This window comes from Bos javanicus, chromosome 7, assembly GCF_032452875.1.
Source record: "Bos javanicus breed banteng chromosome 7, ARS-OSU_banteng_1.0, whole genome shotgun sequence".
NCBI classification, from domain to species: domain Eukaryota; kingdom Metazoa; phylum Chordata; class Mammalia; order Artiodactyla; family Bovidae; genus Bos; species Bos javanicus.
The window spans coordinates 59,856,961-59,876,094 of NC_083874.1; the positions used below are offsets into that span (position 1 = coordinate 59,856,961).

A 19,134-nucleotide genomic window follows, 5' to 3' on the forward strand; every position below is an offset into this window, starting at 1 on the left:
TTTTGACTCCATGGGCTGCAGCAAGCCAGGCTTCCCTGTCTTTAACCATCTTCCAGAGTTTGTTCAAACTCATGTCCATTGAGTTGGTGATGCCAACAAACCATCTCATGCTCTGTCATCCCCTTCTCCTCCTGCCTTCTATCTTTCCCAGCATCAGAGTCTTTGCCAATGAGTCAGCTCTTGAGATTAGTGGACATGATTTCTGACTTCTCAGAGGGGATGGGATGAAGCACCTCCTTATTACTCCCAGCTAAGGCCTTCCCATTCCTGGACTCCCCATTCCAGGTTTCCAGGCTTCCTTGTGCCAGCCCACCCTTGGCTTTCTCCAGACACAACTCTTTGTTTGCTGTAGTGCCCCTGGGGATATAATGAGGAAGGGCAGAGGGTGGGTGGCCTGTGACTACAACTACTAACAATGCTGCTTCCAGGTATTTTGTCCCCGGTGGAATAAAACTTTTTTTGTTGTTGTTAAGGAAAGGAGACTGGGACAAGCTCTCTAGAGTACACTAGAAGTACCTGAAGGTGCTCAGAGCCAAAGTCTTTCCTCACACCCTGGGTCACCTGGGGATTAGCAGACGTGTGTCCTCATTTTTCTACTTGAAACTATAACCAGCAACTCATTAGCATTGACAATTTCACTATTGCTGAAATCACCCTTGGCTCATGGTACTTGGAAATATGGAAGGACAGAAGAAAGAGGAAAAATAGTAGGAGAAAAAAAAAAATGGGAACAGGGAAGAATGTGAGTCTCCAGGTCTCAGAAGGAAGTAAAAAGGGGTGCCCTGCAACTGAACCAAGAGGGTTTGGGGTCTTGGGTGAAGAATTTTAGATGTTTTCTTTGGGCTGTTCCATGTGAGAATCCATCCTCCCCTCTCAAACTAGGAGGCTGTTCCGGAGACTGAATGAGATGCACACAGTTTCTGCTCCTCTCCAGCCCAAATGTCTAAGGTAGACTGGGTTCAGGACGGGCACACACCCCTGCTTGGGGGAGTGGGACAGGATGATCCTGCCAGCCTGGGCTGAGTCGGGGTCTGTGCCAGGTGAGGTTTAGTCCAGAGGAGATCAGCTAACAGTCATCTAGCACTCAGTGACAGAGTTCCTCCACCTTCTCTGCTGTGTTGAGGATCAGAAGGCTCTGGGCCAACTGCAGCAGAGGTATGGTATCTAAGAATACTTTAAGAGCTTGGAGGAACCTTAAAGATCATCCAGACAGAAGTGATCACTTCCTCCTCTTGGTCTCTACAGCACTTCTTGAAGGTAGCATGCTGTATTTTTAATTTATTATCATGCATCTATTCAAAAAACCCTAATGTATTCACTGTGGCATTGCCAAAGCATGGCATCTACCCTGAGGTAGATTCAGCTTCCCTTTGTGTGTGCTTGTTGCCTTTATTGGTGAGAAAAAAATGAGTCCAAAAAATTGGAAAGACATTCCAAGCTATTAACTTGAGCAGGCTAATGACATGCTGGCCAAAGGATTAGCTCCAGCCTGTAGCATTCAGGCCAAAACATGAAGGCTTTCTACAGGGTATAGCAAGATGGAGAGAAAGCAGTTCCAACACAGTGTGTCCTGAGCAGGGGCAGCCTGGGAGCCACATCATGGAAGCAGCCTTGTAAGCAAAAGTAATTTACAGGAATATCTGACTAAGGAGGCCAGATCCTCCAAAGATGCTCTAACCTAAGGTAGAGTATACAAGTTACCATCTTTCGTTTTTGCATTAAGAAGTGACCCCATCTCCCTCCAAGGAGAGTAAGCAGTCCTTCAAACCTTCTCAGATGTGTTTAAAAAGTACCTTAAGTAAAGTTAGGCGTCCAGGTGGGTTGCTGAGTTGTGTGTCAGGGACTCCGTCTGTGTGCTCAATCGTGTCAGACTCTGCTACGCCATGGACTATAGTCCACCAGGCTCTTCTGTTCGTGGGATTTCCCAGGTAAGAATATTGGAGTGCTTACCCATTCCCTTCTCCAGGGACCAAAACTTCTTCACCCAGGGATCTAACCCCGGTACCCTGTGCCTCCTGCATTGCAGGAGGATTCTTTACCCACTGAGCCATTACCAAGGCTCAGACTTTGAATTAAGCCTTCATATGACAGCCTTCAGAACACTCTCAAACAAAAGAAAGGAGAAATCCTTTGAAACAGTATCTGCCAAAGTGTTTCCTCAAAATACTAGTCCCCACATATGTTTTTGAAAGAAAAACATGGTTCTGTGACCAAAAAAGATGAATAAATGCTGCATTCTACCCCTGCTCTGCGGGAGTCATCACATACATTAGCACCTCAAAGTCACTGAGAAATCCTGTAGTAAGGAATCAGGTTGAATTTTGTTCAACCCAGTATTGCACAAAATTATGTCACCAGGGGACACTTTGTTCCATATTAGACTTAGGACAATGGTTTTCAGATGTTTTATTCATAGTACACTTTCAAATTCTGGAATTGGGGGCAGCACACTTGAAATCAGTAAAGCAGGCAACGGGCAGGGGCAGGTCTGATGTTTAAGGTCTCTCCACGGGACCATCAGAACTGTGTGGTTCACTCAGTGCCCCTCAGTCCTGAGTTGAAGGCTGACTTGAACTTTGCTTTGCCCTAATCATGCTTTCTCATGAACTCCAAAACCAAGTTGCCACCTACCCCAGTAAAGTCTTCGCAAGTCTTCCTTGGAGTGCCTCAGCTTTACACAACACCTCTTTACAGCCAGTTGACCTGGCTCTGCGGCACATCCCTCCATCTACTTAGCTCAGCAGGCACCCTTGCAACAGTGTGATGTGCAGCTGAAGCAAAAATAAATTTTACACACATTCAAAAGTTTGGCAGCACATCCATAAATAATTTAAACCACACAGGCTGAAAGCACCAGCCCTGGAACTGGTATTCCAAGAAGAAACTAGAAGGGCTGTTGCAAAGAGGCATTTATGCAAGGTTATCTCGAGGATAACACTTGCTCCTCAAGAGGCATGGGCGGTTGGAGGGGGGATGCCGGGCTGCTGGATCCCTGGGAGCTGGGATCCAAGGTCCTCCCAAACAGGGAGACAGAGAGTAGTATATAAATATCATTTTCCTGTTTCCAGTTCTTCAAACTATAAATTTCCTTGGAAGCGTTTCAGTATCTATTTAGTTAGCTACATGCTTGTGACGTGTTATTTTCTTAAAGCAACCTACGAGGAAAATATGGTAACCTTTAATTAATTCTCATTAGGGGATAGGGATATGTGAAAGAACGTCCGACAAGAGCGAAGGCCCCTGCACCCTCCTCCTGCCTCTGCCTTAGATGAGCAAATAGCTGCACTCCTCTGAGGCTCAATTTCCTTAGCAGTAAAAAGGTGGGTTGAATTTGATAACTTCTAGAACCCTTTCAAAGCTGATATTATTCTGACTTACGGAATGCACAGGAAATAGTTCTAAAAATAATACATAAATAATAAATGAAGTATATGGATGACATTATTATTGAATGATTATTTATTTACCATTAACATTTATTGAAAACAATGTACCAGCGTTGTTCCAAGTTCTTTGCATGTTATTATATATTTAGACTTACAACATTCCTATGAGCTATATGTCATTATTACCTTGTTTTACAGATATTAAGATATTAATCTCTTACAGAGATTAAAAAGCTTGGCCAGGACAACACTGATAGTAAGTAATAGAGATAAGATTTGAACTCAACATCTTGACTCCAGAGTGACTATGATGTTGATTTTTCCAAAATATCAAGCTTAAAAATGTAGTAACAGATGCTGCTGTATCTTTCTATATGAAATGTGTGTAAAATATAAATCTAGGAAAGAAAACCCAAATACCTAAAGGGGGAAGATTTCTAAAAGGGGCTGATATGATAACAAAACTAAAATTTCCAGCCAAAACACAGACTGAAATCTATTTCACATATGCCCCAGTGGCCTGACACATTGGACCCGGGTTGTTAAGTTGCCATGGCAAAGTTCCGGAGCTAGGTTCAGGAAGGAGTGAGGTAAACTGCAGGGTGAGCCCCAGAGGGAGGAAGCTGGCAGGCATCCAAGGGAAGGTAGTGTGAGTTAGACAATGGAAACAGAATCCTTGCATCGAGAAGAGCTACTAGGAAGCTTAGAGGTCACCCTATCAAAGCTCCCCCCCGAATCAGGCATTCCCTTTACAACAACCTGATGTGTATTTATGCTGAGCATTCCTAGAGATGGAGCTTGCTCTGATTACCAGAGAGCCGTTTCCAATTGCTAGACACCCAAAGATATTAGAAAGATCCATTCCTTTTAATGAGACAAAATACGTCTTATGGTGATTTCTGCCATGGGCCCTGGTTCTGCCTCTGAGGGACTCCAAAATAACATGTGACCCACCCCCCTTTCCTATGATAGCCTTCAGAAATTAGAAGGTTCACTGAGTCCTTCACCATCAAGCTAAAGAGACTGGTCCCTGCAGATATTCCTCATGGGGCAATTCTAGTGCCATGACCATCCCAGTTGCCATCCTGTGGGCGCTATCAGACTGACTGAGACCACAGCTTACTCACCTTGGGGTCCTTTGCAGGACCTAGCTCAGGGCCTGCCACATGGTAGTAGACACAATGTGATTTTTAATTTGAACAAAATGGAACAAGGAAACTGCAAAGGGGAAATATGGTTAAAAAGTGAGAGCCTACGTCCTTGGTAGCGTCATTCAGCGTCAGCAGCTAGATCCATTTCTAGATCTGGGGCCATTTTCTAGATCCTGCCTAGGGGTTTCATTTTCTTCATGTGCTGCCACTGGGCTTTGGGAACACTGATCCCTGCCTGACACTTAAAAGGGGCATTTTAGGAATCAGCATTATGATCCTGGTGCCTAGCCCAGGGCCTGGCACCCAGTAACTACCAGATAAACACCGAACAAATGACTAGCAATGGCAAGTTATTATGCACCTACCATGTGCTGAGTTCTTATGTATATTATGCATATTACCTGATTCAAACTTGCAACTCCATTTTAAAAAAGTAATATACCCATTTGGCTAATGAGGAAACTCAGAATCCAAGAGGTTAAGAAATGTACCCAAAGTGACTCACCCAGCAAGTGGAAAAGCCACAATTCAAACCCAGACCTGCTGATTTCTAAAGCCTATTGCTTTTAACCACCTAATACCCTCCTAAGACAAAAAATGAAAGAAAGATGGAGAAGCAGAACAACAGAGAGACAGGAAAAGGAAAGAGCATTGAAATTAGCTTTTGAACTATAAAACCCTCTGTGAGAGGAAGCTTTGAGACCTGTGTAAGAGAGTGTTGCTTTCTAGATCCATCATGTCCAGGTTTTTCTAAACTGGAAATCAGAGGTGGAAAATTCTAGATTCTGATGGCCCTGCTTGGCATGCGGAGGCTGTTGTGGGGCTGTTTCCATAGCTCTCAGGGAGCTCCAGAGAGCTCCATTCATCTATTGATGGACACTTAGGTTGCTTCCATATCTTGCCTATTGTAGATAATGTTACAATGAACACTGAGTGCACATATCTTTTCTAGTTTCTGCATATTCAGATAATACCCAGAAATAAAATTTCTAAGTCACATGGTGGTTATGTTTTAAATTTTTTGAGGAACCTCCATACTGTTTTCCATAGTGGTTATACCAATTTACATTCCTACCAACAATGCACAAGGATTCCCTTTTCTCCATACCCTCTCCAACATTTATTTCTTGTCTTTTTAATAACAGCCATTCTGACAAGTGTGAAGTGATATACGAAAGTGGTTTTTAATGACCTGTTTAGTCAATATCCCCTATAAAGTCTGAGTTCCATGAAGCAGTAGACTGTATCTGTTGTGCTCACATTTCTGCCCCCAGAGCAACAGTAATCATGGAAGAAACATCTGAAGGTAGTCAGATGTTCTAGCCCAGCTTTTGTCTGTAGCTGGCTGTATGCTTCAGGAAACTCCCTCCCCATCTCTAGGCCTGTTTTGCCAAAAATAAAGTGAGACAGATGGGCTAGATAACCTCTGAGGCTTCTCACCATCTTTATGTTCTAGATTCAACAACTTGAGAACATCAGCCCAAAGCAAAATAATTTTAGAGCAATATCACTTGTGAAGGAAGACCCTGGGAATGTAATTCCCTCCTGTGGTATGGGCTGTGTTTACAAAACAAACCCAAGAAATCATCATAAATCATTCCAAGTGGAGCTTTCTGAGCTGAAGCAACAAGACAAAAATACCTCCGGGCACAGCTCTTCTGGGCCCCAACCCAGCTAAAGGGAAGCAGGGCCAGCCAGCGCTGTACCCTCTGAAGAGTCACTTACCGGGTTTTTTCCACACTGGGCCCCTCAGCAGAGCTTCTCTCCTGACCTTAAGACTTCTCACTCCTTCTAGGACCTTCACCATTCTAGTTCCTGGCAAAGAGGAAGTGACCTGAAAAGACAAGGGATTGAGTTCTTGGTCAACCACTTCTGAGATGTGTGTAACTCTCCATAAATTTTTCCTTCATTCTGATCTGATCTGTCAAATAGGAGTTGACATAAGGTTCTAACGACCTTTAAAATACACAGAGGGGAAATGCTTTGAAAATCTTAAAAGGCTATAAAAATTCAGGGATTACTTTTGACCATTTTTTTCTGACTTGTTCATTGACTAAAAGGCAGCCACCAAGAATCTCAGTATTTTATCTCTAACTGGGGAATGGAAGGCTTGGTCCCCAGGTCAAAGAATCTCAGGCACCCAAGCAGCAGGTGGTTGAATCACCCTGGACTGGCTTAGCTTGCTGTAAAGGAAGATCTAATTCAAGCTTCTTGTGGTGTCCCTGAGTCGAGGTCACAGGCCCTTGCTCTGAGGCAGACCCAGCCCCAAGAGCTGCCAGTGGGTACAGAAATGCCTGAGTCCCAGTGATTCTGGGGACTCTGAAGTCACAGTGTAGCTGAAGGATTTAGAGCATGTACTTTGATGCCAGACAGACGCTGGTTTCCTCTCTGCCACTTACCAGCTCTAGAAGGTTCTGTTTCCTCTTCAATGAGAAGAGCTGATTGACCTCAATATTAAAAATGATGCTGCATGTAAAGTATTGAGCTTGTGAACATGTCACATGTGAGCCATTCAAAAAATAGCATTATTGCTATTGTTATTTTTGTTGCCATTTTTATTCCAGGGTCAAAAGCCTGCCTACTTTGGTATACACAGTACCCCATCCACCCACAGACACCTATACACACACACACACACACACACACACACACACACACACACACACACTGGTCTTCTCTAAATGTCCTGAGTACTCTTTCTACTTCCTGCCTTGTCTAGCTTTGCCTCGTCCTTCCTGTTTTCCTCTAACAACTCTGCAAGACAAATACTTCTAAATTTACCTGTAACTGACCTTATTTTACTCAGTATTCCTCAGAACATACATCTGGAAAGTTTGGACAAAGAAGTCATGGTCAATAAGTTATACCAAATTTAAGAGCCATTATGGAAACGCTGGGCTGGAAGAAGAACAACCTGGAATCAAGATTGCTGGAAGAAATATCAATAACCTCAGATATGCAGATGACACCACCCTTATGGCAGAAAGTGAAGAGGAACTAAAAAGCCTCTTGATGAAAGTGAAAGAGGAGACTGAAAAAGTTGGCTTAAAGCTCAACATTCAGAAAACAAAGATCATGGCATCTGGTCCCATCACTTCATGACATATAGATGGGGAAGCAGTGGAAACAGTGTCAGACTTTATTTTGGGGGGCTCCAAAATCACTGCAGATGGTGATTCCAGCCATGAAATTAAAAGACGCTTACTCCTTGGAAGGAAAGTTATCACCAACCTAGATAGCATATTCAAAAGCAGAGACATTACTTTGCCAACAAAGGTCCATCTAGTCAAGGCTATGGTTTTTCCAGTAGTCATGTATGGATGTGAGAGTTGGACTGTGAAGAAAGCTGAGTGCCGAAGAATTGATGCTTTTGAACTGTGGTGTTGGAGAAGACTCTTGAGAATCCCTTGGACTGCAAGGAGATCCAACCAGTCCATCCTAAAGATCAGTCCTGGGTGTTCTTTGGAAGGACTGATGCTGAAGCTGAAACTCCAATACTTTGGCCACCTCATGCGAAGAGTTGACTCATTGGAAAAGACCCTGATGCTAGGGGGGAATGGGGGCAGGAGGAGAAGGGGACGACAGAGGATGAGATGGCTGGATGACATCACTGACTCAATGGACATGAGTTTGGGTAAATTCCGGGAGTTGGTGATGGACAGGGAGGCCTGGCGTGCTGTGGTTCATGGGGTCACAAAGAATCAGACACAACTGAGCGACTGAACTGAACTAATGGAAACACCCAGGCACCCAAGTAACTTGGCCTAGGAATTAGATTCTGGACTGTTTGGAGTTGAGATTTTTAGACCTGGCTTAGCCACTGATGACAACTGCCAAGGGATTTAACGCCCCTAAAATCTTCATATCCTATCTGTAAAACTAAAATATCTATCTTTTTTTCCTAGCTATATAAAACCTTGCTTCTCTAAGAAATACTTTTGCAGAAGCCTGATACGTAAAACATTTAACAGAACAACAGCTCTGGATACAGGAGGGGAGGGCAGGCTCTTCCTTGATGACCTTCCTTGCCTTCACATGGTCTTGCACCTTCCCTCATTCCCAGAGAAGCCTAGAAGCACCCACGTATATATCCAGAAGGCTTCAGAGAGTCCTGTTGATGTAGCTGTTTGTACCTCAGTTTCCTCAGCTGTTGAATGGAAATAATAAATACCCCCACAGCATAGGTTATAGGAATTTAGTAAGTTAATACAAAAAAAGTCTTGGCACAGAGCCTGGACTAAAATATCCAGTAACTGTTAAACATCAGTATTATCATTACTGCCACTTGATTGTTAAGGTCTCCATCAACCAGAAGCATTAGGAATCTGTGATCATGCAGATGCACCATAAACATGCACTCACACACCCATGCGTGCATGCTAACTGACTTCAGTTATATCTGACTCTTTGCAACCCCATGGACTGTAGCCTGCCAGGCTGCTCTGTCTGTAGGATTCTCCAGGCAAGAATACTGAAGTGAGTTGCCATGCCACCACTCAACCTCCAACCTCCACTCTTTTCAAGACACAGGAGAGATATGATATTATTTCACAAAATGGATATATTGTTTCTATTGAAAGTAGGTTTTATAAAACAATATTTCAATATTTCTTTCACTCCTTGATTCACTTGACAAACATTTACAAAGCTCCCATTTCGTGTGCCAGGACTGGTATTAGGGATATAAATAGAAGAGACAAGGAAAGAAAGAGAGAACTCACATTAACAATGTGTCCAATGGCTAGTGACCCATGCATTCATTCACCCAACAAATATTTATTGTGCAACTACTATGAGCCAGGCAGCACGCTGAGGACACAGTGACAGTGAAGAAAAATCAGGACTCAGCCCTCTGGGGTTTTCATTTCTAAGGGGTGTAGATAGCAAGGGCTAAGAAATTACATGGAAAGAAAGAGCCATAGGGTGTGGGAGGAGGAGTGGAGGGAAGGAAAGGCAACCTGAGTGGAGAGAATAAGAGGACTTTGGCTGAGTTGATTCAAGAGAGGAACAAGGGTGTGGCCCCAGAAAAGGCGGGGCTAAAGGGAACAGTATGTACAAAATTATTTATCCAAGGAATTTCCAAAAACACTACTGTTTGCTTCTATTAATTTGTTCCTAGAAGGACACATATTACTTTTGGGGGAACTTTTTTATTTTAAATGAGCTCTTTTATAAACAATTAGTGAAAGGACATTTGATACAAGAAATATGACTTTAATTATAACCTAGAATTAGTCTTCTTTTCATGAGAAATTGGCTAAGGTATTGTTTCACAGAACTTTTCATTCTGGAAAGTTAGTTTGAAAAGAAAGTAAATAACTGCTTTTAAGAGACACTGAGCATGACTTTCAATAGGGTGCCCAAGATTTACATTCAGGAAGCTGGGTTGGAAAGCTCCTTTATGCAGGAAAGAGCTAGAGATTTGGAGAAGACCCAAATTTGAATCCCCAATTTTTAGTAATTGAAATTCCTCTCTCTGAACCTATTTCCTCTTTGGTGAAATGTGGAGCCTGACATCTACCACAGAATGAAAATATCACAAGAGATAACAGATGTGAAAGTGACCCATAGATGTTAAAGCATATAAAAGCTATTTGTATTTATTTTAACTTCCTTTGTTTTCCTTGCCACAAGCATCATAAGATCAGATTATTTTTGTGACCCCGATTGCTTTGTATTAGGAAGGAAGAATCAATATCTAACAATGGCATTGGAATTGTCTTGGGCTCACATGTCACCAAGCACTCTCCAATATGATCTGTCAGTGAAGCCCATTCAAGCAAAGAACCTTCCGAAGCTGATCCTAAATTACTACACAAGTAGGACAGTTAAAGACAGACGTTCATTAAGACTCTGAGCCAGAGACCAGCTTCCAGGACTCTGCCATCTGCCCTCACACACACCATACAACCTTGAGTTTATTCATCACCATCTACAATATCAACTCTTTCCTTCTTTTTTTCCCATCTGAATCCACCAAAAAACAACCTGTGTGTTCTTATACTGGTTAAGGTCTCTGATCTTTAGGGGGTTTTTTTGTTGTTGTTTTTTATCCATAAAAAGGACATGATAAAGGAAAACTACCCCATGAATTGTTTTCAGGATTAAAGGCGATTATGCATTGTAAGGATTTTACACAATTTGAGACTACTGTCAATACTCAAAATGTTTGCTATCACTACTATTACTTGTAGTATTTCCTTCCATCCCTCTCTTGCTTCCTTCTCCCCTGTTCTGTCACTAACTTGGCTCCTCCTTCCTCTGCACTCCCCACTTCCTCCTGCCTTCCCCTGTCTGCCTGCCCTTGCCCTGTGTGTCCTTGCCTCCCCTCACCCTGACAGCTTCCCCAGCCATGAGTCATGGGAGTTTGCTCCCACACTGGCTCCCAAAAGGCTGTCACTGGCAGGCTGGCAGGCTGCAGAGGAGACACAAGCCTGGGGCAGGAGACAACTGCTGCCAGGCTTTCATTCGCCAGATGGAGCCAGCCTGGAGCTTGACTTTAGGGACATTCTAGGACGCGAACAAGCATCTGTAGTGCCACCAGCCATTATTTTGGGGGACTGAAAGAGGACCAGAGTCCCTGAAGCCTGGGAAAAGAGAAATGTTGTATCACCCATCTTTGCTTAAAGGGGAGAATGATTGATTCTGGTCATTTTAAACCATTCTTTTAATATCTGGGAAACTCTCCACTAAGTCCTCTCTCCATCTGTAAGTGCCAGGGCCCTTAGCTGAGCCCTAAGCCTCTTCCCATCTCCTTCCACCCCTTATTTATCTCCCAGTTTGAATTTGGCATCAGACACTGACACCCGCTGACTTGTCCTCTCTCCTCTGTGGGACTCAGAGCTCCTAGAGCACAATCCTCTGTCCTGTGACACTAATTGTTTTAGTCTTGTGCATGTGGGTAAGGAGCACACTTGGAATCAGAGAGACCATAATACTGTTTGCCAGTTTGTTGTTATGACCCTGTACATAGTGTTAAATTCTCTATTTGCTCATTTATTCATTCAACAAATATTATTGAGCACCTACTGTGTCCCAGGCACTGTGCCAGGTGTTGGAGACAGAGGACTGAAGAAGGAAGGCAGTCTTTGCCCTCAAGCAGCCCACAGGAGGGAGACAGATGCAACAGAAATCACAAGCAGTAAAAATAATACACCGGGATGAGTCCCATAAATGAAACATTGAGGAACTAAGCTAAACATAACTGGGTGAGAAGGGTGGTGTGCTTAGTCACTCAGTCGTGTCTGACTCTTTGCGACCCCATGGAATGTAGTCCGCCAGGCACTTCTGTCCATGGGCATTCTCCAGGCAAGAATACCGAAGTGGGTTGCCATGCCCTCCTCCAAGGGATCTTTCCAACCCAGGGATCCAACCCAGGTCTCCCGCATTGCAGGCAGATTCTTTACCATCTGAGCCATCAGGCAAGCCCTGTTTTAATGAAGTGGACAGAGATGGTCTAGAGCAGCAGTTCTCAGCCTCAGCACTATTAACATTTTGGGCCCAATAAGTCCTTGTTGGGGTGGGGGTGAGGCTGATCTGAGCACCGTGGGATGCTTAAAAACAGCATTGGTGGCCTCTACCCACTAGATGCCAGTGGCCATCTCTCACATTGTGGCAAAAAAAACGCCTCGAGACATTGCCAGTGTCCCCTGGGGAGTGGAGGAAAGGGACCAAAATTACTCCCAGTTGAGAACCTCGGCTTAGAGAATGAGTCACACAGACTCGAGTCTTTGAGTCCTTCTTCTGCCATCTATTTGCCACGGTGACTTGGAATAGGTAACTAAGCTCTGTGAGTCTGTTTCCTTGTGCATGTAACAGATAGCTGCTGTGAGGCGTAACGTCTCTTAGTGCCATTATGAGGAAGAAATGAGGTTAACAGTTCACAGAAACCCCTCAGTAGCATAGCAGTTGCTGCTGCCGTCACTAACACTGCGTGTGTGTCTCTCCAACTGGCCTCTGGCCTCTGGGGGACAGGAACTGGCTCACAAGCCTGTCTGTGCCCCCAGAGCCCACAGGTCAGAAGCCAGGACTCCTGACAAACCTGGTGAACCTCTGAAGCATAAATCTCACAGTCCCCCCTCCCACCCACCCACTCACACAGGACAGAAGAGATAATCAAGGCCAACACAGTGACTGGCTCTGATTGGACCCCAGGTAGTCCCAGTTCTCGATGATTTGATATCTGGTCAGAATCAGGCTTTTTTAGTGAAGGCGGCTCCTCCCTTCCCTGCTAAGTGTAGTCTGTACACTTTGGAAAGCTCATTCCCTCATGGGGAGTGGCTGATGAAAGATAATATTGCCTCTGGTCTTCCTCTTCTCCCTCAAACAATTGAAGGGGCCTTTCCTTTTCCCGTTTGGCTGGTTTGAAGCCCCTGATATGTTTCTGCATGTCAAATCTTGCCTCTGCACAGGATTTGAGGCTCAGCCAGACTGAAAAGCATTTGTTTTCAGACTTCCATGCCAATCTGGGGTGAGCGGGTTGGCATCTTGTGGCCTCTCCAGCTCTTCCTGAGTGTTCCACAGAACTGGTCTTGAGAAGAGGGACAAAGTCAAACTTTCTTCGGCTTCCTCATTCTTCTTGTTTGTTGGGGAATGTGTGATTGCAACCACTTTGTGCAAACTTCACACCCATCCTCACCTCATCATCCTGAAACTCTTTAGAGATCTAATCATCCAGGATTCATTCATCTTCATAATGTTAGTCACTCAGTCGTGTCCAACCCCATGGACTGTAGCCTGCCAGGCTCCTCTGTTCATGGGATTCTCCAGGCAAGAATACAGGAGTGGGTTGCCATGCCCTCCTCCAGGGAATCTTTCCAACCCAGGAATGGAACCCACATCTCCTGCACTGGCAGGAGGATTCTTTACCACTGAACCATCAGGGAAGCCCTCCTCCTTGACATAGATAAAAGCAAATCAAGAAGGGCATTTACAGAGTAAAGTAAGTCAGAAAGAGAAAAGCAAATATTATATATTAATGCATATATGGGGAATCTAGAAAAATAGTACAGATGATCCTATTTGCAAGGCAGGAATGAGATGCAGACATAGAGAATGGACAGGCGGACATGGAGAGGGGAGAAGGGAGTGAGATGAATTGGGAGATTGGGACTGACATATATACACTACCCTGTGTAAACCAGATAGCTAGTGGGAAGCTGCTGTATAACACAGAGAGCTCAGCTTGGTGCTCGGTGGTGACCTACAGGTGTGGGATGGGAGTGGAGGTGGGAGGGAAGTCCAAGAAGGAGGGGATAGATGTATACATATAGCTGATTCACTTTGTTGTACAGCAGAAATCAACACAACATTGTAAAGCAGTTATGCTCCAATAAAAACAAAAGAAAAACAAGTGCATTTACCTTAGCAGTTTCATCCCCTAAGAAATTATTTCAAATATGCTCTGAGGCCTTGCTTGTCCTGTGCCTGGCAATTTTTGCTCAAGTCCTTCACAGCTTCCAGATCCTGTGCTGAAGCAATTTTGGCAAGAGAAAATACGGCCTGATTTAAAAAAAAACAGTGTTTCCCGAAAAACGATAATATACAAGATTCTATTCTGAGCACTGTGGTGGTTACAGTAACAAGTTCAGCCCAGTGCTCTGTGATGCCCTGTTATGGCTGCACAAAAGTGTTCAATGAGTGTTCATTGGGTGAGGGCGTGGCTCTCTCTAGAGGGGAGCGAGGATTAGAGGACGGATGTCTGTTGAACACCTGCCATGTACCAAGACCTTTCTGGGCACTCTTGGTCTGAAGGCAAACAAGACGATCCTGGAGACAAACTTAGACCTGGAAAAGATAGGTCGGTCCATAGCAAATGTAATGTCATTTGGTAAGTGCTAGGGCTGGAGAAGACTCATGAGAGTCTCTTGGACAGCAAGGAGATCAAATCAGTCAATCCTAAAGGAAATCAACCCTGAATATTCATTGGAAAGGCTGATGCTGAAGCTGAAGCTCCAATACTTTGGCCACCTGATGCAAAGAGCCGACTCACTAGAAAAGACTCTGATGCTGGGTAAGACTGAGGGCAGCAGGAGGAGGGGCAACAGAGGATAAGGCATTGGATGGCATCATTGATTTAATGGATATGAGTTTCAGCAAACTCCAGGAGGTAGTAAAGGATAGAGAAGCCTGGCATGCTGCAGTTCATGAGGTCACAAAGAGTCAGACATGATTGAGTGACGAACAACAGCAAAGGAGAAGGCTATGAATACTGGAAGAGTGGTGCTCGGCCAAGCCTGGGGGTCAGAGAAACCTTCCTGGAGGAAATGATACCCAAACTGAGTCATGAGAAATGAGAATGATAGATCAGAATAGATATTTTAGATGACAACCAGAGGCATGAGGGCTGGTGGGAAGTAAAGCAACTGGGCTTCACTAAAGTGTCAAGAAAAAGGCAGGCAGTTGCAGAGAAGGCAATGGCGACCCACTCCAGTACTCTTGCCTGGAAAATGCCATGGACAGAGGAGCCTGGTGGGCTGCAGTCCATGGGGTTGCTGAGAGTCGGGCACGACTGAGCGCCTTCACTTTCACTTTTCACTTTCATGCATTGGAGAAGGAAATGGCAACCCACTCCAGTGTTTTTGCCTGGAGAATCCCAGGGACGGGAGAGCCTGGTGGGCTGCCGTCTCTGGGGTCGCACAGAGTCGGACACGACTGAAGTGACTTAGCAGCAGCAGCAGCAGAGAATGAGACAGCAGGCAGAGTCAGGGACTGGGAAATGAAGGGCCCTCATGGCAAACGTGTACACAAGCTGCCCAGAGCCTGCAGCCCAATCAATGGCTCCTGTAGGGTCGGCCTCAGTCACAGAGAGTCATGGGGTCTGAGTCCCAGCCAGCAACAGAGGGAGGCAGGAGCATTTTGGTCCACTGTGGGGTGACACTGAAGGGTAACTTTCACTCCCAAGTTCCCTACCCGGTTGTCTCAGGTTCTGTCAGGCCTGCTTTGGCTTCTTCCTCTGCCCACTCCTACGTCCTCCTCTTTCTTTTCACACGTATCGATCCTGTATCAACATCTCACACCCCAAACTCCATCCCCATGTCTGCTTCCAGGAAACACAGCCTGCTTTAGCCTACGATGACAAACTAGAGATTGGACAATATTCCACCACCATAGCATTCAATCATTTTTCCTTTGAAACAAAGACAATCCAGGTAGAGGTTTACACAGATTCTAACATTCTTCAATGTATATAGGATACCTAGTTCATAACTTGTGAAGAATTCCCAGAGAATTGGCTGGAACTAGTTATAAATTCCTTCACTCCTTTCTCACTGTTAAGGTGGAAATCTTCCTCATCACCCATGCATGCATGCATGCTAAGTCAATTCAGTCATGTCCAACTCTTTCCAGCACAACTATATGGACTATAGTCTGCCAGGCTCCTCTGTCCATGGGATTCTCCAGATAAGAATACTGGAGTGGGCTGTCATTCCCCTCTCCAGAGGATCTTCCTGACCCAGGGATGCAACCTGCGTCTCTTATGTCTCCTGCCCTGACAGGCAGGTTCTTTACCACTACTGCCACCTGGGAAGCCCTTATCACTCATACTTCCATGTAAAAAAACTTCATCTTGAAAACAGTTCTGCCATCTTTCCTCCCACAGCCCTCCTTACAGGAGGAAAGGGGATTTATCTGACTGCTCAGTGTAGAAGAGATTCAAGGTTCTGGGTACACCCTCTCTTCTCCTGGGACAGGTTCTAGCAGAAAGGGGACTGCTATCAATCTGTGCCCGATGCCATGCAGGAAGCTTGGGGCCAGTTTTGTACCTGCTGGAAAGCCTTTGGTGGCCCTGTCCTGCCAGGCACTGGTGAGACACATCAGCACACCCATTTGACTCTACAGCTAAGGAGAACCCCCAACCCAGCTTCAATCAGTAATAATGCTGACATCTCAATCTGCATCTTCCTGACAGTTCTCAGCTCAGCCACGGAAGAGGGATGCTATTTTTCAAGCCCTCTAAAATACTCCAACACTCATAATCCAAAGGTTTAAAATGTATTAGTTTCTCGGCACTCAAAGAATATCAATAAATTCCAAGTAAAGTAAATAAATGATCAAATAAATGCATTTTAATCTATCTAAAAATATAATGCCACCAAGAGGAATTGTGATGGTATAAGTCAGTGGAGGGCTCCACCTGCACATACCAGGGATGATGGACAGAAGCTTCAATTTAAATTCTGCTTCCAATTGCATAATATTGCCTTAGTGGTGAGCCACAGCATACTTAAACAAGGGACAAGCCAATGAAAACTTCAGAGTATTTTGCGTTAGGAATTTGGCCAAATATTCTGTGTGAGGACCACAGAACTTTCTAAAAAGGTTAAAGTGTCTTGTCCTCTAATGTATGTGAAAAAACAAGCAACAAGTCAGATGAGCATCTTTTTCAATCAATGACTGAAAGGTAAGCAGAGTGGTGGGCTTCCCTGGTGGCTCAGCAATAAAGAATCCGCCTGCAATGTGGGAGACACAGGTTCAATCCCTGGGTTGGGAAGATCCCCTGGAGGAGGAAATGGCAACCCACTTCAGTGTTCTTGCCTGGGAAATCCCATGGACAGAGGATGCCTGGCAGGCTACAGTCCATGTGATTGCAAAAGAATCGGAAACAACTTAGCAACTAAACAACAAAGCATAGTTAGTGGTAGGGTATCAGCTTAAAGAGCGTAGGATGTGAAGTCCACAGACCTTGTTCCTGAGCCTAGTTACCATCACAGACTTGCTAAAGGGCCACACTCTAGTCATTTTAACTCTCTCAGCTTCAGTTTCTGTACCTGTAAAACGTCCTTGAGAGTACCTGACACATTCTGCTCACAGGGTCTTATGAGAATCAAGCATGATGTTATATTCTAAATCATACTAAAGGATAACATTTATTGGAAGCTGGGTGCTAAAAACAATGCTTTGGTCCTCACACCTTTAGTCCCTGCAAAACTGCCTTCTTTGTGCTGCTTGACAGACATCAGTCCAAAGTGACCACTTATTTTAAAAGATGAAGAATGAAAATAAATATGAAGAATTGAGAGAGGCAGGGATTCTGTCACCACCTCGACCCCACCTTTCCCATCCCCTACTCCCCGCCCCCCCACCTTCTACTTTCTCTCTCTCCCCTTCCCCTGCAGCTGTTCCACATTCTGGCTACATTCCAAAACTTCTTGAAACAGAACCCTGTCAAACACCACACGGTCCTCCTCAGAGCATGGTCCCATCATGTTTTCAGGAACCGCAGGGATCTATGTGAGAAGGAGTCAGCACGTGTGGAGGATGTTGGTGACTAGCAAGAAGCCATTATCTGGGGCCAAGGTCTCCAGGCATTTTAGGGAGGAGAGGTGGGTCTTAAAATGAATACCTGGAGGAGGGCTACAGGCAGGGTGCTGGGCTACTGAGGTTTCTGAGCAGAGTGGGGAAGGGACATGAGGCCAGCATCCTTCCAGACTGGACATTCTGGAAAGCTTGGTTGGGGCACCTGGCAGCTGCAGTGGGCTTGAAGATCTCTGCAGGATGATGCCTGTAGCCTTGTCACTAAATCTGACAGTTCCACAGGAGCACAGGGATGACAGAACTTCCAGGCTGCAAAGTCCGTTCTCACACCACATTCTCCATTTTTGCTTTAAGTCTATGTCTTCTACACCATTCTTTAATTTTTTTAAATGACTTATTTTTTTCCTTCAGGAAATTTATTTTTTAAAGGACATTTTAAAAATCACTCTCTGTGATAGAACCCTCTGGAACTCACCCTTTTCAGTGCTCCTCTTTCCAGGCATGCGGGAAGGCTGTAATCCCAGCACCTCCCCCTCCTTCACTGCCTTGATGTGGGTGGAGCCTCCTGGTGGTTCTGGCCAATGGACTGTGGAGGAATGATTCAAGCGTTCAATGAAACAAGTTCAACAGATTGCTCTATTTATTAAAACACAAAACTATTCTATGTACTTTCTACATTTTCATATACTCTCTAGTGAAAAGTATTAGTCACTCAGTCACGTCTGACTCTTTGCGACCCTAAGGACTGTAGCCCACCAGGCTCCTCTGTCCATGGGACTCTCCAGACAAGAATACTGGAGTGGGTAGCCTATTCCTTTTCCAGGGAATCTTCCGGACCCAAGAATCAAACTGGGGTCTCCTGCATTGCAGGCAGATTCTCAACTGCAACCAGCTGAGCTACCAGGGAGTTGTGCCTAAATAGTAGCAGTTCAGTAACATCTACCATACCTGCCTCTCTAAGTTGTTTCCCCCAGTCCACTGTGTGTTTGTCAAAGCATCCTGTTGGTTTTCTTTGGGACACATCACAATTTGTAGTCACATCAGTGGGGAGTTTTGTTTTACCTGTTTATTCTTTTTCGCCTCTACTCACAAGTATATAAACTTCACAAGGCAGGGACAAAGTGTTTTGTGTTCACTGCTGTTCCCCCAACACCCAGTAGCATTGTTGGAACAAAGTAGAGTTAGAAGTAGCAATGTAATAATAATCATCATAATCAGATCAGATCAGATCAGTCGCACAGTCGTGTCCGACTCTTTGCGACCCCATGAATCACAGCACGCCAGGCCTCCATGTCCAACACCAGCTCCCGGAGTTCACTGAGACTCACGTCCATCGAGTC

General features: G+C 44.8%; 1 long non-coding RNA gene across 1 annotated transcript in view; it reads right to left on the bottom strand.

Moving 5' to 3' along the window:
• Nucleotides 1–19,134, bottom strand: part of LOC133251462 (uncharacterized) — a 169,939-nt gene that overhangs the window by 144,763 nt on the left and 6,042 nt on the right. The window contains exons 2-3 of the long non-coding RNA XR_009737625.1: nt 18,270–18,380; nt 6,263–6,371 (exon numbers count right to left, since the gene is read on the bottom strand). This is a non-coding gene — a long non-coding RNA (uncharacterized LOC133251462). The remainder of the gene's footprint in view (nt 1–6,262; nt 6,372–18,269; nt 18,381–19,134) is intronic.